The sequence below is a fragment of the Eubalaena glacialis genome, chromosome X, assembly GCF_028564815.1.
Source record: "Eubalaena glacialis isolate mEubGla1 chromosome X, mEubGla1.1.hap2.+ XY, whole genome shotgun sequence".
Lineage (NCBI taxonomy): Eukaryota > Metazoa > Chordata > Mammalia > Artiodactyla > Balaenidae > Eubalaena > Eubalaena glacialis.
This window is the reverse complement of record NC_083736.1, coordinates 105,541,272-105,561,076: the sequence shown is the minus strand read 5'-3', so window position 1 is coordinate 105,561,076 and position 19,805 is coordinate 105,541,272. Positions and strand designations below refer to the sequence as shown.

The 19,805-nt window shown below is 37.5% G+C and overlaps 1 protein-coding gene and 2 pseudogenes across 1 annotated transcript in view; 1 reads left to right on the top strand and 2 right to left on the bottom strand.

The window, feature by feature from the left end:
• HTR2C (5-hydroxytryptamine receptor 2C) overlaps positions 1-19,805 on the bottom strand; it is a 116,183-nt gene that overhangs the window by 54,822 nt on the left and 41,556 nt on the right. The window lies entirely within an intron of this gene.
• LOC133082297 (mitogen-activated protein kinase 6-like) lies at positions 3,792-5,914 on the top strand (annotated as a pseudogene).
• LOC133082644 (ferritin light chain-like) lies at positions 9,107-18,488 on the bottom strand (annotated as a pseudogene).

The following is a 19,805-nucleotide window of genomic DNA, read 5'->3' as shown; positions in this document are numbered from 1 at the left end:
ACACTCAGACCTGAAATTCTGGGCTGCTTTTTAGGCTATAACCTTTGCTTCTCTCTGCAGTAGGAATTAAATTCTCTCTCCCTCTATCTACTCTGTCTCTGAACACCCTAAGTAAATATGTCCAACTACTAAACTCACCTACCTTGGTGTAGTGCTGAGAGGAGGAGGTGCAATTCTGGAGGCATTACCTGTATGGCTAGTGGAGTTGCTGGGAACTCTGCAGCTCCTTCATCTGGCTACTATTGTTCAATAATTTCCTACTGGCCCTGAGCTTACAGATCCACTCATACACCCACTGTCTCTTATGAGCCAAGGTCATAGAAAACAGTACTCTATCCTCTAATGAAGATTTGTCAGAATGCCTTTCTAGTGATGTAGCTCAGCATCTGTACTTCCTTGACACGTAGATTTTATGGTTCTTCAGTGAGGCAGAGTGGTGTTTCTGGTATATGTCCTGATGATGTGGGCAGTCTGGTATGTCTCGACGATGTGGGCGGGGAGATGGGACATCCTACATATGCAACCAGCCAGCCCCCTCTTAGTATAAAATAGGGATTTCCTGGCAGCACTATGCAGGATGTTCAACCTCCCCGCCCATGTGACTGTTAACTGCTGCATCATGAAGTTCCTTTCAGTTTCTGTCAAAGGGCTTGTCGCTTGATGTGTCTTTGTGTGAACCATTTCTGGGTGACCTCTTCCAAGCTGGTCTTCTGTTCCCGATGAACTGGCTGTGATTACTAATGGCCTACATGATCTAGAAGCCTGGTAACTAATAACCCACCTCTTACTCAAACTTAAACCCCGTATCTCTAACAATATACTTTTCCATCAACTTAAATAAAAAGAGAAAATTCTCTTGACATGGATGCCAAGATATATCATGGATTACAAACACTCTCCAGTTCCACTTCCAATTTTGTCGACCCTTACTAAATAAATACATAAACCTCTAAATTATATAAGCCACTCTAAATAATATAAACACAGACTTCTTATATTACAGTAGAGGCAATTCTATTGCTAGAAGAACCTAGATGGGCTGCATACACTTATCCCAGTTATCCCAGGTTATCCCAGTTGAAATTAACCATCTTATATGTATCACAAGTTATTTGCCAAAAACATAGGTCTAGAAGCATCATCCTGAGACTCGCTGCTCTGTGGCTATGCAGTCTGACTACCACATCCTGAAATAAATAAGAAACTTAGCTAGAGACAGATTCTGTCGGCCTCGTTCTTTCAGCTGAATAAATTTTGCATTATGTACTTTCTTATCTCAAGCCTCTCAGCTCTGAGAACTTTTCTACCTGTAAAAATTCGTGAACCTGAAGTTCCACCAGGACTGGACACCTGAAAGGCTCAATATGATGTATAATACCTTTTTGAATAACACCCTGGATTTGCGTCCCTGAAATAGTCCCACAACCCATCCACCCTGGAGCTTTCCTTATGATTTGCAATTGAGCTAGTTCCTTTCAAGTTGGCTTCAAGTCTTTCCCTATGGGAATATGGCAATGATTTCCATGTCTCTGTTTATATTTTCTCCAGAGAATGGAAGACTCAGCAATTTTATGGATCTTGGGTGGGAAAGGGAGAAGGACAAAGAAGAAATGATGAGTGTTTTCCTGGTGCTTTCTACCTAACCAAGTATACATTAATGAAAAATTCTGCTATTTGTACTATGTGGCTCTACCCTAGCACAGTAGTGCGGGAAAAAGAAAAGATACTGGTAAGAGAATAAGATATTATTGTGGCTTTAAATTTATGCCTCTAGATTTTTTGGTTTTGGTTTTGGCTTCATTTTAATACATTAAGCACACCCATAATCTGGTACTTTATATTCAAAAGAAAAAAAAAAGCCTATTTGACAGTGTCATTTATGTAAGGTGATTGCTAACTCAACAGGAGAAAATATATTTAAAAAAAAGTATCTGGTATTCATAATTTATCAAGTCTTGATGATACTAGCAGGATTAAATTTTGGTAATTCTCCTAAGTACTTGAATGATAAATACGATGACCACCTCATCATTCTAATGTTCACTAAAGACCAAAGTAAACCTAAAATGTTCTTTTGAATAATGCTTTTTTATAATAATCCTTTAAATCTCTAATAACATATTCATAAATACTAAAATGCACATTTTATTAAAGATTAGTATTCCAAGTAATGAATAACTTATCCCTGACTGAACAATTTATCATTTGAAATTTTTAGATCAATGTTTCTAACTCTTTTGGTGGCTACTGGTTAATTTACTATTTTGGGGGATACATTTTCTACAATATATTTAAACTAAAGATATAGGACAAAACCTGTAAAATCAATTTACTTCTATCTTAAATTTATATACTAATATTTACTAAAAATCTAGTCAAGTCTAAATTAATAGCTACTGATACTAGTGTCAACAACATGCTGCCAGGTATCAGGCAGATTTCTTAAAGCATTGAGTAGCACTCATGATTTTAGAACACTCAAAGTAGCTACGTCAAAGAGACACCATCTACAGCCTTAATTAGAGCACCCTAGTAACTGCTGTTTGTGAATTTGTAACCCATACTCATATCTGCTTTCTCTAGTTAGTGATCCTTTTGATTACTTGCAGTAAATACCCAAGGCTTAAAAATATTCAATACATCTCCAAGTGAACTCCAGGTATTAACCTTGAATGCCCCCATGACCTCCCTTCTTTTACATCATAGGTTGAAACCAATACTTATTCACTGCCTTTCATATGCCCAATTTTCAAACATCCCCACATCCTAAGTTTTAGTAAAGCTTTTTGGTTTTTATTTATTCTCTGTTCAAACAGTTTACTCTGCAGAATAATGAGAATAGATTAAAAGTTACTGTGAAATTTTAATTAACAGAAAACAGAAACTCCTTCTAAAGCTTCTTAAAGGGGAAAAGAAAGCAATATTGACATACAATTTCATAGATAAAAACGAACTATCTTTTACATATATATGACTTATAAAGTTGTGGTTTACAATTAAAATATTGCCATTTAAAAAATTTCCCTAAAACGTTCACAAATTTGCTTTAAAATAACACAAAACCGTGCCTCGGAGACGCCGCTGCCGCCAGCACAGCCGGAGACCTGAGCCGACACTGGGGGCTGTCCATGGGCCCCGCACTCCCTCGATGAGTCGGAGAAGTCCCGTTGTATCAGAGTAAGATGGACGGTAGGTTTGATTGTGACTGTGGTGAGCTGGAGCCACCTGGTCACTAACAAAAGACATCTTGTTAACCAACCGCCCCCAGGGCTTCCTGTTGAAATATACAGCAACAAAGGAAGAAAAGAAGCAAAACGGAAATAGTGCTTACCAGCACCTTAGAAGGATGCTGCTCAGGCCCACTCCAACACTGAATGTATCTGCACTGTGAGGAGAATGTTCATAGAAGCCTGTTGTGTGCATATTTATTCACATTTTTGTTAAATGTTAAATCCTTCAGCACAGTAAATCTGAGTGCATAGTATGTCATTTCATTCCGTTTGAGTTTCTTGAGTGTTTTCTTTAAATGTCTGCAGAGTTGCTGCCCCTTTCTTCACCTATGAGTACTGCAATCTTTTTAATTCTCAGTATGAGTAGAGCTTTTTGAGCTTTAAATCTAAGGGGAACTCAACAGGCCTGGTTGGCATATGCAATGAAACCACCTTGCTGTGGAAGCAAAATTATTATTCTTTCTACCTTTTTGAAAGATCTTTCCTTTTGATGCCAATTTTCTTCCTTATTTACACAAGTTCAACAATTTGAAAGGAAGAGGCAATAGTAAGGGTTTCAAAATGGTGGAGAAATTTGAAAGTCTCATGAAATCTGGGCTCTAGGTATATGGACTTAAAACCATTGGGTTGTGGAGGCAATGGCTTGGCTTTTTTCTGCTGTAGACAATGACTGTGACAAAAGAGTAGCCATCAAGAAAATTGCCCTTACTGATCCCCAGAGTGTCAAACATGCTCTACGTGAAATCAAAATTCTTAGACTTGACCATGATAACATTGTGAAGGTGTTTGAAATTCTTGGTCCTAGTGGAAGCCCGTTAACAGGTGATGTGGGCTCTCTTGCCAAACTGAACAGTGTTTACATTGTTCAGGAGTACATGGAGGCAGACTTGGCTAATGTCCTGGAGCAGGGCCCGTTACTGGAAGAGCATGCCAGGCTTTTCACGTATCAGCTGCTACGTGGGCTCAAATATATTCACTCAGCAAACGTACTGCACAGAGATCTCAAACCAGCTAATCTTTTCATTAATACTGAAGACTTGGTGCTGAAGATAGGTGACTTTGGTCTTGCACGGATCATGGATCCCCCTTATTCCCATAAAGGTCATCTTTCTGAAGGACTGGTTCCTAAATGGTACAGATCCCCACCTCTTTTACTTTCTCCTAATAATTATACTAAAGCCATTGACATGTGGGCTGCAGGCTGCATCTTTGCTGAAATGCTGCCTGGTAAAACCCTCTTTGCAGGTACACATGAACTTGAACAGATGCAGCTGATTTTAGAGTCTATTCCTGTTGTACATGAGGAAGATTGACAGGAGCTTCTTAGCATAATTCCAGTTTACATTAGAAATGACATGACTGAGCCACACAAACCCTTAACTCAGCTGCTTCCCGGAATCAGTCGAGAAGCACTAGATTTCCTGGAACAAATTTTGACATTTAGCCCCATGGATCGGTTGACATCAGAAGAAGCGCTTTCTCATCCTTACATGAGCACTTATTCTTTTCCAATGGATGAGCCAATTTCAAGTCATCCTTTTCATATTAAAGATGAAGTTGATGATATTTTGCTTATGGATGAAACTCATAGTCACATTTATAACTGGGAAAGGTACCATGATTGTCAATTTTCAGAGCATGATTGGCCTATACATAACAACTTTGATATTGATGAAGTTCAGCTTGACCCAAGAGCTCTGTCCGACGTCACTGATGAAGAAGAAGTCCAAGTTGATCTCGAAAATATTTGGATGGAGATAGTGAAAAGTATTTGGAGGATCCTGCTTTTGACACCAATTACTCTACTGAACCTTGTTGGCAATACCCAGATCATCATGAAAACAAATATTGTGATCTGGAGTGTAGCCATACTGGTAACTACAAAACGAGGTCATCATCATTCTTAGATAACTTAGTTTGGAGAGAGAGTGAAGTTAATCATTACTATGAACCCACGCTTATCAGAAAGAACAAAGCAAAGAAAAATCTGATAAGAAAGGCAAGTCAAAATGTGAAAGGAATGGATTGGTTAAAGTCCAATAGCATCACAGCAAGTAGCTGAAAAAGAAAGGGAAAAGAATCAGGGATTTGATTTCGATTCCTTTATTGCAGGAACTATTCAACTTAGTTCACAACATGAGCCTACTGCTGTTGATGACAAATTAAATGACTTGAATAGCTCAGTGTCCCAACTAGAATTGAAAAGTTTGATATCAAAGTCAGTAAGCTGAGAAAAACAGGAAAAAGGGATGGCCAATTTGGCTCAGTTAGAAGGCTTTTACCAGTCTTCTTGGGATAGCCAGTTGGTGGGTGATGGGGAGGACTGTTTTCTCATAAGTCAGTTTTGTTGTGAGGTAAGGAAGGATGAGCAAATTGAAAAGGAAAACACTTACCCCAGTTACCTGGACAAGTTCTTTAGCAAGGAAGAAGATATTGAAATGCTAGAAACTGAGCCGGTAGAGGATGGGAAGCTTGGGGAGAGAGGAAGTGAGGAAGGATTTCTGAACAACAGTGGGGAGTTCCTCTTTAACAAGCAGCTTGAACCCATAGGCATCCCACAGTTTCACAGTCCAGTCGGGTCACCACTTAAGTCAATACAGGCCGCATTAACACCTCCTGCTATGAAATCTTCCCCTCAGATTCCTCATAAAACATACAGCAGCATTCTGAAGCATCTGAACTAAAACACTCAGCAGACATTTCTTTTTGTATTCTTCATGAAATGTGTTTTGTCTTTGTTATTACTAGTGTTTAAGTCATTTTTTTACTTGAATCAGATGGTGTCATTTAGAAAGGATTTTTTTCTTCGTTTTTAAAATCCAGACTTTTTTTCTACATGTGAGATGGTTTTCATTTTAACTAGCATGTCATTTGCACACAAAAATAAAGAATAGAGCAAAATAATGCAATGCGGGAGGAGACAAAAGAAATGCACTAAGACAAGTAAAAAACATTCTCTCATAGAACAATGATCTGCTTTACAGGAAACAAAAATCTTGCCTTGAAATTTACACAGTGAGACTGTACATAATTGCATGAAAATATCTATTTTTTTCTTAAAATATTTTTCATTCTTGAGTATTTTCAAGTTTTTCATGCTGTACACATTTCTTAAAAACACATGATACCAGCAGCAACTGAAAATGAATGCCGAATTTGGTACACATGTGTTATCTACCTCAAGGTAACAGAAGTATGTGGCAAAACATATACCACCCATAGTGCTTCACAATATGGACTTCTATTTAGCCAGCATTTATTGCAGTAAACTATTCTTAATAAGATTCACTCACCATTTATAAATGTTCTGGTATGCATTCTTTATAGTGAAGTGTTACTACATCACATCTTATTTATTTTAGCAAATCAATATATTTTCTGTATTTAATTCTAAAAAGTTAACTTAGTTTTTGAAATTTATTTGCAAATACACTTCTTCCATTTGGCACTATGGTTTGTTGTCTACTTAGCTGAATATATGTCAGTTTATCCTAAGGCTGTCCATGTACTTAATTTACTTAAGTATTCATTTTAAGTAAAGCGCTCACTGTGTATAGGAATTTGTATTTTGGAGGTACTTGATCTATCTACAAAGAAAAATTAGGAATTACTTTATTATAAAATGCTCCTAGAAGTCTTAATTGTGTTTATTTAAAAAGAAAACTGTAATGTTAGACGTGTGTGCATGGAAGTAATTAAGGTACATAATTACTGTAGTTTAAAAGTTGTACATGATAAGACATATTTTGTTTCTACTGTATGTTTTTACTGAATGACCTATTCCCCATCCCAAGGCAAGCATGAATAAAATTAGGTTAAATGTAAAAATAAACAAAACAAAAAACCCCACAAAACCAGTGACAATATGTTTCAGGAGCCAAGTATTGAAGTAACTACTACATTGTATAATAGGCTTGTTCTTTTCAGAGTAATACATTATTAGTATGAATTGTTAATATGGTAGAAATGTATTGAAATGAATTTTAGGAGAACTGGTATATTTTATTAATTTATGGATTTATTCTCTTCCCTGTTCCAAAATAAGTTTAAGGTGTTTTACTGATGTGGCATTGATTTATGTATTTAATAAATATTAAGTTCTTAATATATAGTAGGTAGATGGAGATAATGATACAGAAGGCAAACATTATACTTGTTCTCATGATTTTATAGTATAGTGAGAAATATTATAAGATGAAAAACTAATTAAATAAATAAACTGGACAAAAGAAAAGCACACATGGAGTAGAAGGGCATTTTATTTTTTTTCACATGCAGCAATTAAGAGAGAAGAAAGCCAATGGAAAAACAAAACAAAACCAAAAAACAAACAAGGAAAAACTTGGGATTTTCAAACGGCATCTTAAACCAGAGAATGGCAAACATTTTCTGTAAAGGGCTAAGTAATATATATTTTAGTCTTCGCAGCTACTCAACTCTACTTTTGTAGGTTGAAAGCAGCCATAGGCTATCCTTGAAAGAATGCGTGTGACTGTATTCCGGGAAAACGTTATTTATCAATACCAGTAGTCAGCAGGATTTGGCACATGGATGTAGTTAGCCAACACCTGACCTCGAGGGCTAGGAAGGGGGAACTGAGGTGTGGTTGAGGATTGATGGAGATGATTCAGTATTTTTTTTTTTTTAGTAATACAACTTTATTCTTAAAATATCTTTTTTTTTTTGCTTCAGAGCTAAATACTTTTTTTTGAATTTTATTTTATTTTTTTATACAGCAGGTTCTTATTAGTTATGTATTTTATACGTGTTAGTGTATATATGTCAACCCCAATCTCCCAATTCATCCCATCAACCCTCCCCCCCCCTCCAGCTTTCCCCCCTTGGTGTCTATACATTTGTTCTCTACATCTGTGTCTCTATTTCTGCCTTGCAAACCGGTTCATCTGTACCATTTTTCTAGATTCCACATATATGCATTAATATATGATATTTGTTTTTCTCTTTCTGACTTACTTCACTCTGTATGACAGTCTCTAGGTCCATCCACGTCTCTACAAATGACCCAATTTCATTCCTTTTTATGGCTGAGTAATAGTTCATTGTATATATGTACCATATCTTCTTTATCCATTCATCTGTCGATGGGCATTTATGTTGTTTCCATGACCTGGCTATTGTAAAGATGATTCAGTATTATATTCAATGTTGCTGCTTGGAATTATCAGGGATAGAGCTAATTCTCTATATATTAGGGTCAGGTTGGGAATTGAAAAATAATCCAGGCACTCGAAAAAGGTTTCTGCTTTGCTGCATCAGATAAGCAGAAACCTTTAGTAAGGATAGTTATTAGATTTTTGAAGGACATTAGTATTCAAAAGAGAAAGGAATTTAAACAGCATTTCACCCAAGCCACTAAGAAAATTTCATGGTGAATTTGAACATTTGAAGTTTCATTTCATTAGGTACTGAGATCCTCCATTTTCAATAGGAATCAAAGCTCTGTAATTCAAATGAACACAACAAACTCATATTCATGTATCCTTCACTTTTACACAAAGGTCTTGATCTGGCTGAGGAAGTTCCCTTCTATTTCTAGTTTGCTGTTTTTATCACAAAAGGGGGTTGGATTTTGTCAAATGCTTTTTTGAGTCTATTAAGGTAATCAGGTAGTGTTTTTACCTTTATTCTGTTAATAAGGGGCATTATATTGATTGATTTTCACAGGTTGAACCAACTTTGCTTTTTTTTTTTTTTTTTTTTTTGCTGCAAAAAGCTTTATTGTTTCCATTTGGTCCAAGGCTTGGGAGAGGGCTCCAGGGTGGTTAAAAAGCTGCCTAGTGGCTGCAGAGAGGGGCTTCAGGCAGAAGCCCTGACACCAGGGGGGCTCCTCAAAGGCTTCTGGGCTCTGGAGGCTCCTAGTTGTGCTTGAGGGTGAGCTTTTCAATGAGATACTGGCCGAGCCCAGCCTGGGACCAGCCAGCCTGCGGAGGTTAGTCGGGTGGTCGCCATCTTCTTGATGAGTTTCAGCTGCTCCTGCAGGAAGCGGCTCTCCAGGAAGTCACAGGGGTGCGTGTCTGCGCGGGCGGGACCCAGGGCCTGGCTCAGGTTCTTCTCCATGAGAATGGCGACTTCCATAGCGTCCTGAGTTTTACCCCACTCATCTGGGGACGGCTTCTGCACGTCCTGGAAGAGGGTGCGGCTGCTGCGCTGGTTTTGCATTTTCAAGAGACGTTGGGTGCCCTCGTGCTTCTCCTCGGCCAATTCGCAGAAAAAGTGGCCCACGCTCTCCAGAGCCACATCCTCGTGGTGGAAATAGAAGCCCAGAGAGAGGTAGGTGTAGGAGGACCCAGATGCATGTCAACTGGGCGGTTGATGGCAGCCTCCACCTCAGTGGAATAATTCTGAGGAATCTGGGAGCTCGTGGTTGATCGGTAATACGGAGTTAAGCTCAAAAAATGGCGTTGGCTGGTTCCGAAAGCTGAGGATGGCTGACTGGCTGATTCCAAAAGTTGTGACTGGAAAAAAGGTTGGAGGGTGGTTGGAGGCTGGAGCAAGGGGCGTCCCTGGGTCTGTTCTGCCCAAACACTGTTGAAACAAAAGACAGATCCGGGGGACGGCTGAGCGCCCTGCCCCAACTTTGCATTTCTGGGATAATACCCATTTTATTATTTTTATTATTATTATTTTTTAAAATTTATTTATTTATTTATTTTTGGCTGTGTTAGGTCTTCGTTTCTGTGCGAGGGCTTTCTCTGGTTGTGGCAAGCGGGGGCCACTCTTCATCGCGGTGCGCGGGCCTCTCACTATCGCGGCCTCTCCCGTTGCGGAGCACAGGCTCCAGACGCGCAGGCTCAGTAATCGTGGCTCACGGGCCCAGTTGCTCCGCGGCATGTGGGATCTTCCCAGACCAGGGCTCAAAACTCGTGTCTCCTGCATTGGCAGGCAGATTCTCAACCATTGCGCCACCAGGGAAGCCCAATACCCATTTTATTGGTGTCCAACCTTTTTCATATATTTGCTAGCATTTCGTTGAGGATGTTTGCATCTATATTCATACAGGATATTGATTTATATATATTTTTCCCTTATGCTATTTTTGTCTGGTTTTGGTATCAGGATATTATCAGTCTCATAAAAAGAGTAGGGAAGAATTCCTCTTTTTTAAAAAATTTTTGAAAAAGTTTTTGAAGAATTGGTGTTAATTCTTCCAGGGGACCACCAGACATGTCAAATAATGACAGTTTTCTGGAAATGAGGCTCTGAAGGAGTGTGCTAACTCTGTTCCCTCTGGTAGGTATTGGGCTGCTAGTTTGCACTGAGATTGCAGGCTCTTGGTTTTCAAGGCTACCCCGGAGCCTGAGAGGGGTAATGAAATAGGGCAAGTTAAAATGCTACAGAGACTGTTGTTCTTACCAAAATTCAGTCATTTTTTTGGAATAAACACTCCCTGGATTGCTTTGAGCTTTTAAATAACTTCCAGAGTCCTGAATTAGTTGATTCTGACAATTTTTGTAAAATTTCTTGTTGCTTTTAAGGAAGAGAGAATTTTGGAAGGACTAAAGACTGATATCCACATATAATTTTTGTGTTATAAACACATCTTAAAATTTTATAATCTCACACAGTTTAGAAATTGTAGAAAATTTTGCACACTGAGATCATATTACTAATACACAGAATGGAAATGGTGATTTTGAATAGAAGTATGAATGGGAATATGGAAACATCATGTTCATATTCATTTCCCAGTATCTAGGGGATGCATTATACACTGTTCTTCTAAATAAACCTATAGGTATATTTTATAATATAGTATTTTAACACAATTGTTAAATATTTGAGACAAATATTTTATGTCAGTCATTGCTTTATCTTGTAATTTTGGTTATGTTTGTTTCTTGCTGCAATTATTTTATCCCAGTCTACTTTACGTTTTTTAAAAAATTTTATTGGAGTATAGTTGATTTACAATGTTGTGTTTCAAATGTACAGCAAAGTGATTCAGTTATACATATGCATATATTCATTCTTTTTCATATTCTTTTCTCATATAGGTTATCACAGAATATTGAGTAGAGTTCCCTGTGCTATACAGTAGGGCCTTGTTGGTTATCTATCTTATATATAGTGGTGTGTGTATGTTAATCCCAAGCTCCTGATTTATCCCCCCCCACGATGTTTCCCTTTTGGTAACTGTAAGTTTGTTTTCGATATCTGTAAGTCTGTTTCTCTTTTGTAAATAAGTTCATTTGTATCATTTTTAAAATTAGATTCCACATATGAGTGATATATATTTCTCATTCTCTGTCTGACTTACTTCACTTAATATGATAATCTCTAGGTCTATGTTGCTGCAAATGGCATTATTCTGTTCTTTTTTTATGGCTGAGGAATATTCAATTGTATATATATATATATATATATATATATATATATATATATATATATATACCACATCTTTATCCGTTCCTCTGGCAAAGGACATTTAGTTTGCTACCATGTCTTGGCTATTGTAAATAGTGCTGCAGTGAACATTGGGGTGCATGTATCTTTTCGATTTATGGTTTCTCCGGATATCTGCCCAGGATTGGGATTGCTGGATCATATGGTATTTCTATTTTTAGTTTTTAAAGGAACCTCCATACTGTTCTCCCTAGTGGTTGTACCAATTTACATTCCCAGCAACAGTGCAAGAGGGTTCCTTTTTCTCCACACCCTCTCCAGCATTTATTGTTTGTAGTCTTTTTGATGATAGCCATTCTGACCAGTGTGAGGCGATACCTGATTGTAGTTTTGATTTGCATTTCTCTGATAATTAGTTATGTTCTACTTTACATTTTAAAAAAATGTTGCCATAGTCAGAAATGTTATATTTTTATGTAGCCAAATCTCTCAGTCTTCTCATTTGTGTAATCACCTATGGTTTCTTCGTCTTAGATGTTAGGTAAATATCCAATAGTTGGCTAAATATCCTTTTCAATTTCTTCTTGTGTTTACTTGGATAGGTTTTAAATAGTCAACTTTTTAATCTTCCTAGACTTTATTTTCATGTGTGAAATGAGGCGAGAATCTAAATTTATCTAACATGTTTTCTTTTATCATTGATTTTGTTGTCTCATCTATCATAAATAGTATGACCTATTGCTGTACTTTTAACTTTTTAAAAAATGTTTTTATATGTTTAATCCTACATCCAAACATTATTATTATACTGGCTGTTGACTTAGAATATATTAAGAAATGACTTTTCTATTTCCGTCTTTGAAAAATGTTTATTAGAACTATGCATTGAAGTTTATTAAATGATTTTCAGGCTCTACCAGGATTAATTATAGTTTATTGTGTTTAACCTATCACAATGCCATATTTATATATTTCATAATATGTTTAAAAATCCTTAAATTCATTAGATAAAAAGAAACTAGCATTAGTTAGGTATATTTTTTTTCCAGGAAACTTTACAGATTATATCATTTATGCATCACAATAACCTTATAAATTAGTTACAGATCAAAGCCAAAAACCCCTGAGGTTTGGTGATATTAACACTGAAAGTGATGCAGTTGATAATTTGGATTTGAATATACATATTAAAAGCCATGACTTCACCCTGTTAATTCAATTTGTATTGTATTTCATTGAGAATTTTTCTATGTTAATAACTAGGGATTCACTGTATAATGGAGAGACAAACATGCAAACAAAAATTTCACTACAATGAGTTAAGTGCCATGACAGAGGCAGTGCACATGATATTCTGGAAGTACTGAGTATGATAAACTTAACTCTCCCCAGGTTTATAAGATAAGTCTTCTCAGAGAAGGCTGGAAAGGGAAGAAAGTGAAGTTTGGAGGAAGCAAGAGAGTTGGACAAAAAGTCAAGGAGATCTGCAGTGATGTCATAGAACACAATATTTGTGAATGAAGGAGTTAAAGAGCTGGAAGGAAGAACTTTATATTGAGATGTAGGAAGTTGATTACAGTAGACCTGCTCTTAATTTTTGTCAAATTATAAGAGTAGCTATAAAAATCATGTGGCTCTGTGAATTTACAGTAATGTGCTTTAAAAAATGTTTATTCCCACATTTGGCGTATAAATGCCAACGATATAGTATTCTGTACTTTCTCTACTGCCAGTTTTTTAGATTAATGCAGATTTTCTAGTCTTCCAGCTTCCCTTGTCACATCAGGAAGTTGGAAAGCAAGACTGAGAGTGAGTCAAGATCTCCTTTTACCACTTTTCCATCCTAACCGAGGAGATAGAACTTAGGTTGAACATGTGAAAGGAGCAAGGTCAGGAATGACTGAGAAGTGCCCTGAGGACCTCCATGTTCACTGCTTATGCTGAACTTTTGCTGAACAGTCTAAATAAAACTGCTGAATAGTTGCTGAGCTGCCAAAAGGAAAGAAAAATGCTGAGAACTGTACTTTTTCTGAACTAGAGAAAACATACCTTTCCGAAGTAATAGATGAGATATGCTCAATAACCCAATTGTATTTATAGAACAAATTTATCCTCCAATCCACATTCTTGGGAAACAACTTGTGTAATCCTGCATGAGCTTCCCGCTTTTTCCCGTAAAAACCCCTATCCATTTCCTCTGATGGGACACTATTCTGTGTTCCTCTGGAATCTGTGATCCCAGAATAGCAATTCTAAGACCCCAAATAAACTGCCTTTTGGCCTCTTTATAGTTTGTGGTCCTTTGGGTTGACAAACTTTAGTATTGTTTCTCATTCTAGTCACATCATTGTAGTTTTTATAAACATTTAAAAGTTCTACCATGCATCCAATACTCTTTATTAATTTCTGGTAGGGTTTTAGATTTCTTTTTGTTTGATTTTATAGGACTTGTGTGAAATGCTAAGACCAGTTTCCAGCATTTTTACATATTCTGATACTTTAAGGTACTTTAAGGTAAAAGCTATTCTTTTAGTTTTAGCTTAGGGTTGAGGAAAAGTATCAAGAAGAAAGGTGGGCCTGATTGCCTGATGTAGAATATCTTTTTCAAGTCATCATCCAAATATCTCTTTAGCCCTCCTAAACATTACAAATTGATTGTGAAAGGATTCAGAATGGAAGTTTATGGTCAAATAGCTCAAAATAGGGCAGTGCTATTAAGTAGAAGCAGATAAAAATGAAAGACTTATAGAAAAAGCACTCTACTAGTTAACACAGTCATTCCTCGGTATTGGGGGTGGGATGCAGATTGGTTCCAGGACTCTGGGCAGATGCTCAAGTCCCTTACATAAAATGGTGTAGTATTTGCATATAATCCTCCCGAATGCATAAATCATATCTAGTTTAGTTATAATACGTAATACAACGTAAATGCTATGTAAATAGTTATAAATACAATGTAATTGCTATGTAACTAGTTGCAGTTGTGTGGCAAATTCAAGTTTTGCTTTTTGGAATTTTCTGGAATTTTTTTTTTTTTTTAATATTTTTGACCTGTGGTTGGTTGAATCTGCAGATGAAGAACCCGCAGATACAAAGGGCTGACTGTATTCTTTGGAAAACCTGGCAAGGATAAGTAAAACTTTATTTTAGTTAGGGAAAGGACTGTTTACAAAACAGAATACTATTTATTATATAATTTTCTTTGTGGAACTTGATGAACACAAGATTTCTTTCAGCCAGTAATTTGAACAATGCAATGCATGGCTACATTTTGGATGAGGAGAATTTATGTTTTGTTATTATATTGTCACGGTATTAATACCTGCATAACATTTTAGATGTTGATTACCTAATATTACTGTATATTCTTAGTACTCAAGTCATATTTTAACTTCCTGCTAATTAATCATATAAAATGGTCTGTTGTCCTACAAATTTGTAGCACTGACTAGGTACACACTAGGTATAGTTTTAGGTTCCACGACTTCACAGGAAAGTCACTAAGAATATTACATGCATTATAAAAATACATCTATAGGATTTCATTAAATAGTTAATTTTGCTTAGCTTTCTAAGAAATACAACATTAGTTATGGTTTACAAGTGTTCTTGCCCAGATATTTCCTCATCCCATCAAGTATAAAACCTAAGTAAAGAGGTCATACCTATGTCATGAAGAATTACTTCTCTGAGATCTAATATTTTGCTTTTTACTCCAATCCCATCTCTAGCCATTTTTCCACTTTCATTTTCCCATACCTTTGTACATTTTGAACGTATATCTGGAAAACCTGGCAAGGATAAGTAAAACTTTATTTTAGTTAGGGAAAGGACTGGAATGCCTAGAATGACATCTGTAAAATACCCCTTCTTCAGATCCTTTTCCTGGTCCACTAGACAAACTCCTACACATAATTAAAGACCCAGCTGCGACAGTACTTCATTTGGGAAGCCCTTTCTAAAACTGCAGAGTTTAGTAGTTTAGTTTAGTTTTAGTAATTAACATACAGAGTTAATTATTCCTTCCTATATCTTCCCATGGTACCCTGAGTACATCTGTATCTTAATATCTATATTTTGCTGTATTTTTCTTTTTATCTCTTCTGGTATACTGTAAACTTCTTGAAGTTACAGTCTGCCTTAGTAATGTTTGTTTGTAATGTAATGTTTCACATAGCTCAGTTAATAACACAGATGTCAGTCTCTACGTGTTCTATGGTGTCACAATTCCCGATTATTGACATAATAAGCCCCACCCAGATTCTGGACCAATGAGAGACAGACCTAGTAGTGTACTAGGAGCTTCTAACAACCAGCTCTTGCCCTCTGTGGCCAAGCTGCTTAGCAGCTGGTCTCACTGCATAGGTTCCTGGTACCTAAGTTTTCCAACATTCTTGCTACAGAAAAAGATCTTTGGTAGAGATATAACTTGTCATTCTGGAATGACATAGCTTGTGTGGAAGCAGAATATCTACTTTTGGTCTTCCATATCTCATCTCAGGTCTAGATTCCTCTGCATTAAAATCTTCTCCTGTGGTATCTTCTCTCGAGAGTGAATATCAAGACTAGCAAAAACACCTGAAGTTACATCACTACCAGCACAAAAAGCTTCCTTGGACTGTCCAGATACTCCATGTTTGAACTGTAATTTGGTACTTCAGATTTGTGAATTTGGATTCAATCTGATGAACCAGTCTCCAGGATGGGGATAGCATTTTTTGCTCGACTATTTTATCCTACCCTGGAAGAAATTTATGACAGTATTAATGGGCCTCCTCCACCAACTTGTCTTCAAGAGTTTCCAAATCCTTATTTCTTTTTTTTTAAAAGGAGAGGGTGTATTTGGAACAACATCTTCAAGTTGAGAAATATGATTACAAACGAAATCCTTACCCCACGTGCTCTGACACTGAAAGAAAAGCCTGGAATAGACCTGAAATGGGGTGAAGCTGAGGAATTCCTCCTTGTGAGCCTTATCATGCAGGAAAGTGTTAAATAGTCAGAAGCGACAGACACACGGAGAACAAGATGGGATGCAAATCGAGTCTGTCTTGTAAAGGGAATCAGCAAGTACTTTCCACGTCTGTGGACCATTCTATTCGCATTCCCAGCCTACTGGAGCATTTATATCCTTTCCCCCTCATCTTTTTCCTGAAGCTGGACCAGAGGCAAAGAGTGAGGAATATCACTACAGCAAAATCACCAGGATTCGTACCACCACCTCGTGCATGAGCCCAAGATAACTTCTTGAAGGAATGACTGTGTTTCATGGATGTTTTTGTGTCAAAAGGGACAAATACCCTGAAATGTGTCACTGCCTTGTCTGGGAGTTTATGCCTGCAGAAAGAAGTGTGTGGGAGCCTTTATATACATAGGATGAAGCGGATTTGAAAATGTGATGTGCTGTGGAACTTAAGGGCTCCTCTCAAATTAAGCAGTGGGGGATCCCTGGAGCTAGTCAGAATGCCTCATACATCAGTTCATCCTAAACCTTCTAGAGAAATGGCTCAGTGGACAGCTGTGGATTATTATGTCTATTCTAAAATGTGAAACCTGTGTTTACTTTCTTCACCAGATCTTTAGTGAGGGGAGGGAAGGAAAGAATTCTGTTTGGTATTTCTTTGCTTTCATGCAGTTTTTTTTGTTTGTTTGTTTGTTTTGCTTTGTTTTTTGTTTTTGTTTTTCTTTAAAGATGAGTTAAGATGGTTTAAGCTCTTTCATGGAACCAAGTGCTAATTTAGACTTTTATTTGAATTGCTTTTTGCTGCAGCAATGATATTTATATATATATGTATATATATATATATATATATATATCTCAGTATAATAATACCAGGAATTAGTATTATACATATATATATTATACTGTATAATACTATATATTATAATATATATATATCAGTATAATAATTCCAGGAATAACCTAGCTAGCGTTTCCCACAAAACTGGAAGAGGCATTTTTTAAGTTATAGAACATCTACTTCCTAGCAGCTTTCTTTTTACCTCCTAGTTTCAAATGACTATTTTCCATGCTTCCCCTAGGTTTATGCTATTGTGTGCTGCTCTAAAGTGTCAGCCCCGGGAGAGAGTGGTAAGAAAGGAACAAAGCAATAGCTCACGACTATCAGGAATCCTATATTTGAAAATACTCAGGGGATGAGTCAGAGTGAACAATGATGATGAGTTAGGGTAATGGGCTTCCTGTGCGGGGAAAATTAACACACAACAAACCTCTCTTGTTCCTTTTAAAGTGCCACTGACACAAACCAGGCCCTAGCATCTTCTTTTGGTACCCTGAGCTCCCTGGTCGGGGTGGACACGAAATGGGGGAGGGTGTTGAGGATGACCGTTTCATGCCGAAGTCACAGAGCTCAGGTTCAAGGTAAGCCTGAAAGACTGAATGGTTGCAGAACTGAAGGCTGCATCTTAGAAAGTGGAAATACGGAACTGAATATGGACATGTGCACACATGTGTCTCTTCCTTGTCTAAAATAATCAGTCTCTTGAACGATCATTTTCACCATGATAAGTTTGTCACAGAGGAAGGCAGTGGCCATAGCTGCCTGGTATTCTGGGCTGGTTCGAGGGGATAGATGCTATGGTGAATGCAGGTATGTTCCAAAAATAAAAGGAAAACAGAGAAAGAGAATGACCAAAATGAAAAAATAGGAGAAAGAGGAGAAGGAGAAACCAAAAATGAACAACAAAGAAAGAGTATGAGGTGGCCCTGCAGTTTTTCAGATGAAATATTCCTGCTTACACTCGCTCACTGTGTTTTGAAAATCAGTGTCATTTCTAAAGGAACTGTCCAAATTTTCCGGATATTCCTTCTCCTTCATCCTTCATCTGGTTGGTACGATCTGACTGCTTATGCTGGTAAAGGAAGCGGCTCATAGTGCCGATGATGGAGAAGATGATGAATATCACCACTGCTATTACTCCTCCAATGAGAGCCGAGTCACTTTGCACTGCGTTGGTGAGTGGTTCCCTCTCATCTGTCTTCTCAAAAAGATCTGATGAAGAATGCACCGTGGTCACTGCATTCACATCCGAATCCATCATCGAGCCACAGCTGGATTCCGTCAAGATCCCTTGGATGGTTACAGGTGCGGTGGTGGCATGGCGCAGGGCTGCCTTCAGTGGTGCTATGTGCTTGTATTGGACTGAAGCCAGACAGCCAACAAAACCCAGGGTGTTTGCTTTAGCAACTTCAGAATCCAATCCAAGATTCTCTGTGACTTCGCCCAAGGTGAGGGACCTGACAGCCCTGAACTCAACCTCTGAGGAGAAGTTATAACTGAGTCAGAGTTGCTGATCCATCTGAATGGTAAGCCCTCTGCCCTCTCGGTTAATCTTCAGGTGGTGCAGTCTTCTGTTGGCAAAGTTCTCTGTATCAATGGTGAATACATGGGTTTCTTCCTTGCTTAGCTGGTAGCGAACTTGTAAGCTTCCTGCTAGTGTTGGAGGGCCTCCTGCAGGGGCGGGGGGTGGCTGTGTCCCACCGCGAGGGCAAGGACACTGGCAGCAGAAGCTCTGGGAAGCACCCCCTGGCACGAGCCCTCTCGAAATCCTTATTTCTTGAGTCTGTTTCTGACATTATTTGATCATCGAGGTTGTAGTTTTAATGTTTGCATGCATTAATAAAGGAGATTGTGAAATATATTTTGGATGTGTATGATGGATTTTGGGTAGATTTTCATCTACGGGGTGGCATGACTTTTTATGAGTGCAAAGAATTTAATTAGATGAAACTATAAAGACCTTTTTGACTTCTTAAGTCTGCAGTATGTTTTAAAAAGTTAATCATAAACTTAAATATCAAAGGACATTTTGTCTGGTAAAAATATTCAAATACTTATTAAACTATTTGTTGTTTTTTACTTTTATTTAACAAAATATCCACTCTTTAGCATAATAATTCAATTTATAAGCCAGTATTACTTGGGAAGATTGGAAATTAGTATCAGCTACTTCAATTCACTAACAGTTTATTTGGGCTTAAGATGGCATTTTCATCATTCTCTTTAAACATTCTGGATCTGTCTTAGCTACTAGACAATGTCTTCATAGAATATGGCCCGGTTTTCATAATGTAGGTTTGTTAAGTGTATAACCCATATAAGGGATGGGGAACAAAATTGGGGTAACCAAGGAAGGAGTCATAGAGTTTTGGGGTGGCTACCACTCTAGATAATGATTTCTACAGAAAAG